The following is a 6477-nucleotide window of genomic DNA, read 5'->3' on the forward strand; positions in this document are numbered from 1 at the left end:
TATCCAGGGCTTGCTGTGGTGGGAGAACTGGGTGGTTTCTGTTGCTTATGTTCTTGCTCTTGCCTCTCACCATCTGGTTAGCTGTGGTGTTAACTGGACTTTCTGTCTCTAACTATGGCTTGTCCTCCTGTAAGCCTGTGTGTCAGCACTCCTGGGAGACCAACTCTCTCCAGGCACAATTAGGTATGGAGAGCTGTGGCCCAGGGTCAGCTCTGGGGCGGGGGGACAGACAGAAACTGGAAGGATCCTGTCCCCAGCTGTTCCTTGGTCCCTATGTCCTAATGGCTCTGGGCATGTCCCTCTTGGGCCAGGTATTTGAGCAGAAGTGGTGGTCTCACCTGTGTTCTCAGGTGTGTCAGCACTCCTGGGAGACCAGCTCTCTCCCTGCAGAATGTGGATAAATTAATGACACTGCCTTCTAAGTTTATTTACTGTTATTCACTTGAATATATTTTTAGAGCTGATTGCTTGGGATTATATGGCCTCTCAGGAGCTTACTGTCTGGATAAAACTGACTCTCCTCTCAGCAACCATTAACTGTCTAGAGGTGGACCTTGAGAAATATACCCTAGCTATATTGGCATGTTGAGTAGTGTTTTTTTTTTTAAGTATAAAAATGTCTTAGTATTTATGAGTCCATATTAACCTTCTCGCATACCTCTTTACTATCTAGTTAGGTTTCCATCCATCCATCCATTCATTCATTCATTCATTCATTCATTCACCTATTCAGTCAACAAACAAATATTTAATATCTTGTGTTTACAAGATTCTATTCTGGGTAAATAGTCTCCATAAAGATATTTTTGGGGGGCTGGTGAGATGGTTTAGGGGTTAAGAGCACCAACTGCTCTTCCAAAGGTCCTGAGGTCAAATCCCAGCAACCACATGGTGGCTCACAACCATCCATAACGAAATTTGATGCCCTCTTCTGGAGTGTCTAAAGATGGCTACAGTATACTCATATATAATAAATAAATAAATCTTTAAAAAAAAAAAAGATCTTTTGAGAACAGAGGAAGTGGGGAAGGGATAGGGGATTTTCATGGGGAAACTAGGAAAGGGGATAACATTTGAAATGTAAATAAAGAAAATACCTAATAAAAAAATAAAAAAACTCACCTTTTAAGAGATGGATATGAAGGTATTGAATGATGAAACAGAAGAAACAGCTGCATAGAAATGGAGCCCAAAATTCAGGAACAGAAAATTATAAGTCAGCAAGAATTGAAATCTTCTCATGACGGACAAGGGTTTAATTCAAAGAAGCCTCTTTTCAAAAGAAAACATGAAAGGGGGCTAGTGGAAAAGTAAATCCATCGTATAGGAAGGGAATTCCCATGAGTATCACAATGTAATGCTTAGTATCTAGATTTTTCTGTTTGTATTTTGCCTTGCTTTATATCATAGTCTTACAATTTCTTCTTTAAAAAATTCCACTCAGAGCATTTTTTTAGGGTGATGCTAACCAGATGGCTTTTTCTAATCTTCCATGGGGGGAAAATGCAAAGCAGGACTTGAAGCAGCACTGCCACCTACAAGTGAGGACTGTGAAAGGGAAAAAGATTGAAACTCCCATCATCTGGATATTTGTCCAAGCTGCCAGAAAACTAAGAATAGACCTGTAGAGCGGGGCTTCTGGTTTATACAAAATAGAAATGTGTTTAAAATAAAATAAGAAAAGAAAAAGAACTTCAAAGCCTTGGCATTATTTGAAAACATGAAGTCTGTTTGCCTATGTACTTTATCTTTGTTTCGGCTTGTCGTTCTACTCACTAACTAGTTCCCTGCACAAGTTCCCTTTCTTTCTGGTGTGTATGTGTGTGTGTGTGTGTGTGTGTGTGTGTGTGTGTGTGTGTGTGTGTGTGTGCTCATGCTCATTTGTGAGCGGGAGAGAGGGAGCATGCATGTGCCACAGCAGCATGTGTGTTGGAATCATAGGACAAGCTAGGGTATCAATCCTCATCTGCCACCTTGTTCGAGACACTCCTGCTGCATGTTACACATGCCAGGCTATGCCTGCAAACACATGCCAGGCTATGCCTGCAAACTTCCAGGGCTTCTCCTGTCTCCCAGGAGAGGCAAAATGAAGTTTCCTTGCTCGAACAGAGGTACTAGACTTGCCTCTTTGTTAGTCTGAGTAAATTATTAGTGCTGTTGAAAACTTAGTGAGGCTAAACATGGATGCTTAGTGTTATTAATGCCATTAAAACTTGCGTAAAGATGCTATTATCAAATATTTAATAAAGTTTATTAAGAATAGTTGGATTAAGCCGGGCGTGGTGGCGCACACCTTTAATCCCAGCACTTGGTAGGCAGAGGCAGGTGGATTTCTGAGTTCGAGGCCAGCCTGGTCTACGAAGTGAGTTCCAGGACAGCCAGGGCTATACAGAGAAACCCTGTCTCGAACCCCCCCCCAAAAAAAAAAAAGACTAGTTGGATTAAAATCTAACCACTCAGCTGCCTGTCTATTTCATATTTTTTGGAGTTTGACCATGGTCAGTCTTAACCATTTGTGATGGTTTGTATATGCTTTGCGCAGAGAGTGGCACTATTAGGCAGGGTGGCCTTGTTGGAATAGGTGTGTCACCATGAGCATGGGCTTTAAGACCTTACCCTACTCCCATTATAGCTGCCTGAAATTCTTCTTCTAGTGGTCTTAGATGAAGATGTTGAACTCTCAGCTCCTCTTGCACCATGCCTGCATTGCTTCTGCCTTGATTATAATAGACTGAACCTCTGAACCTGTAAACCAGCCCCAATTAAATGTTGTCCCTATAAGAGTTGCCTTGGCCATGGTATCTGTTCACATCAATAAAACCCTAATGAAGACACCATTATTCATAACTTTACCATCTACTACTGACATCCATCAAAAAGTCAAATCAGGATTCAGGTAAACTGTTCCTATGCGCCAGGCCAATGGGTGAGAGATAGTTACTGGTTCCCTCTGAAATATTCACATGAATGGCTTGATTATTACTATAGCAGATGAGTCCTAAGTGGGATTTCAGCATTAACATTGATATGGTAGATAAAGAACAAAGGTCTGCCAAATTGAACTTTTAAATTTTAGCTTCTTCAATTACATAATCCATTAGATGGCTCTGAATTCTAAAAACAAAACAGAAGCAAGACTCTCCATAACTAAGTCACATGATGGACTTCAGCCCCTGTCTCATCTCATATAATGAGCATGGAAATTCAGTCAAGTTCTTTTCCACCCAAGGTCACCCAGGAAACCACTCCCCGGGGAAGGTGGGTGTGTGTAACTAGGGGAAGGGGAAGAATGGGGCAAAGTGTGACTGAGATGGTACCAGGCTGATGGATAACTGATACACTTACCAATCTATCCAAACACCAGCCAGCACTTTGCATCTCAGAAGCAGTTTGTTTTAAAACCATTAATAAAAAGCATGGACCATGCAGAGAAATAATGAAGAGAGGCTTGCAAAATTGCAATCAGATAAGTTTTTGGTTGGTTGACTGGTTAGTTTTTAGTGTGTTCTGCCATCTGTAGAATGACATGCCTGGAACATTTTAGCATTTCTATGAACTTGTCAGTTGTTCAAAACCATTTTGAAAAAAAAAAAAAAAGACAGCATTTGAAATAAAGCTGAGTGTGTAATCTGGCAACTCCACGCCTAAATATACGCCCTACAGAAATTCTCACCTAAGAAATGCTTCTCATCATGTTAATGCCACAATTGTTTCAAATACTAATATAAATAAATAAATGGATTCTTAAGACTAGTCACAAATACTCACAAGAAGCTGAATGAAGGGCTGGGACATAGTTCTATGATGCTGGACTTGCTTGGTGTGCATCAGGTGCAGGGTTCACTTCCTAGGACCACCACCACCAAAACAAACAAACAAACAAAACAGAATAAAGACTAAATTAGTGTTTGCTCATAAATACTAATACTTTTTGGATAATACTTTTTGGAGTGATGTTGTGGTACATTGTGTGAAGATGTGTTTCTGTCTTTCCTTGCCTGTGAAAGACCCACAAAGTGAGGACTCCCCCACATTCTGACTCAGGAGAAGCGACACCACAAATCACTCACAAGAAACAGCCTTGATGCAAACTGAAAGAGGACTTTTTATTCCAGGTGTGCTCTGAGGCCCACAGTTGTACACCACGCAGTGGTAGAGGACCGTGGACCCTGAGTAGCTGGGGAAAAGGGTATTTAAAGGAAAAAACACAACCTAAGGGGATAGGGAGGGCATTATTGGAAAATGCCGAAAATACCGGTGAAAAATCACAAGAGGTTACTAAAACTCACAAGGGGAAACTCCCTGCTTCTCAAGATTGTTCTCAAGATTTTAATCTAACTTTTGTGGTCAGCCAGGTCCTAGAACAAGGTCACTAAACCTGCGTGTGTAATTACCTGTTCTGTGGTTAGCCAGTTCTCAGAACATGCTGCTTCAGGAACATCTATTTTTCTTTCTTGGCTCCAACTTGGCCTAGGGGTCAAACTTAAATTTTGTACCTTATACCTGTCCTTATAAGGCACTTTCTTATTGGTTACAATAAAAAGGCTATAACTTATAGCAAAAGGCAGACTAGTAAGGTGAGACTTCCAGAGGGAGAGAGGAACTCTGGGAAGGAGTCAGATGCTGGAGATTTGACACCCAGACTAGGAGGAAGCTGAACCTATGAAACTGAGAAGAACGTGGATCTGTATAAACAGAGTAATTGAGCTATGAGCTACTGGGATACAAGCCTAGCTTAAGGCCTTGGCGTAAGTAAGTAAGAAAGTAAGTAAGTAAACAGATAAATAGTCTCTGAGTCATTACTCAGAGCACGGGTGGACACAGGAGGGCCCACAGTTACAAATACTGAAGTGGAAATTCATCGCAACAACATATATTCCATATGGATGAATTTCTTAGATATACATTAAGATAGGGCACAAGACAAGAAAATAACAATATTGTAAATATAGACAGTTAAAGAAATGGAAAAAATCAATGAATGATACTCAAATTATAGTATTTATTTATTAGGCTCTGTGTAATTACTGGGAAATTATCCTTAATCTAAACTCCAGTCTTCTCCTCCTCCACGTTCCTTCTTTCTCTCTCTCTCTCTCCTCTCTCCTTCTCTTCATGGTCCCCACCTGCAACCCCAAGCCTAGTAACTCAAACCCCACCCCTTTCTATTTCCCCAGTAACTGGCTGTTGCCAGTTTTATTTAACCAATTGTTTTACATTGATGGGATGAGGATCTGCTCCTTGGGGAAACAGATTTTGTGAGCCACTATTCAACATTCAAGTACAAGCAGCACTAGACCAACCCCCTACACATTCGTACATTCGTTTGTGAGACAAAGGTAAAGAAAAGCAAGAGAAATCAGAAAACTCAAAGCATCATGTCATCATATGAAACAGAGAAGAATGAGATTGTGGTGGAACTAGGGGGCAAGGCACAGACTGGTAATGTTCTATGTAGTTCCTAAACTGAGTGGTGGGTACCTGACCATTCACATGTTGTGTTTCATGTGTATGTTGTACACAGTAAAATAATACTAAGGTTATAAATTCAAAGACATTTTTCAGATAGTGTATAACAGTTTTACAAATATCCAAAACCAGGCAATCTGACCAAAGTACCTTTAATTTTTAATATGAAAACGTAAATATACCTAAAAGCAAAGCATCTAAAAAAACCATTTGTTCTTCCCTGTTTTAAGTCATTCCTCGAACTTGACCTTGACCTGGCATTGCATTTCAGAGCTAGATCTCCAAAGACATCCTTATTGACAACAATTTGTCTATGGGAATATGTACAGGGCAGCTTGTGAGCACAATGTGATTGTAATTATAAGCTTTCACATAGGGCTTGATCTTTAATCTCTTGGCAATTTTCTACTTGTCCATAAGAGATGTCACTTTTCTGAAATAGTGGTTAATTCCAGCCACAAGGCATGACTATAAGGGTAGTCTGACATTCCATCATCAAGGTTCTTCATGATGGTTTTTCCTTCCGGAGTAGCATCCAGCTAAGACCAGAACCACTTTCCCAGGGTTTATGACCTTGCCCATTTCAACAGCAAGCAGCCAGCACCCAGCAGAAAGGAAAGAAGGACCTGACCATGATGTATTAATGGTCTGAAATGTAACTATAAAACATCTGCTTTTGGAATGATTTTAATCCTGTGGTTAGACCTTGACTGATACACACATGAATTCTATTTCTCCGGAGTTGCTGGCTACTGGATGAGCCTACCTGACAATCTCAATGTATCTATAAATTCTCCTTTATTATGTCCTTCTTATTTATATACAGAAGAGAACCAGCAGTGAGCTCATCTTTAAAAATTATTTCTTGCAAGCATGGTGTCCATTAGAAGTATAGTAAATCATGATGCTTTACATACACATGCAGTATGATGACATTTATAGTATAAAAATGGCAAGATACGTATGCTATAAATGCAGAGAAAATTAATTATAGGAAGGAGATTATTT

General features: G+C 40.1%; 1 pseudogene; it reads right to left on the reverse strand.

Annotated features, from left to right (window-relative positions):
* Positions 1–5666: 5666 nt before the first annotated feature.
* Positions 5667–6051, reverse strand: LOC110329153 (annotated as a pseudogene).
* Positions 6052–6477: the final 426 nt, after the last annotated feature.

Source organism: Mus pahari, chromosome 11 (genome assembly GCF_900095145.1).
Source record: "Mus pahari chromosome 11, PAHARI_EIJ_v1.1, whole genome shotgun sequence".
Lineage (NCBI taxonomy): Eukaryota > Metazoa > Chordata > Mammalia > Rodentia > Muridae > Mus > Mus pahari.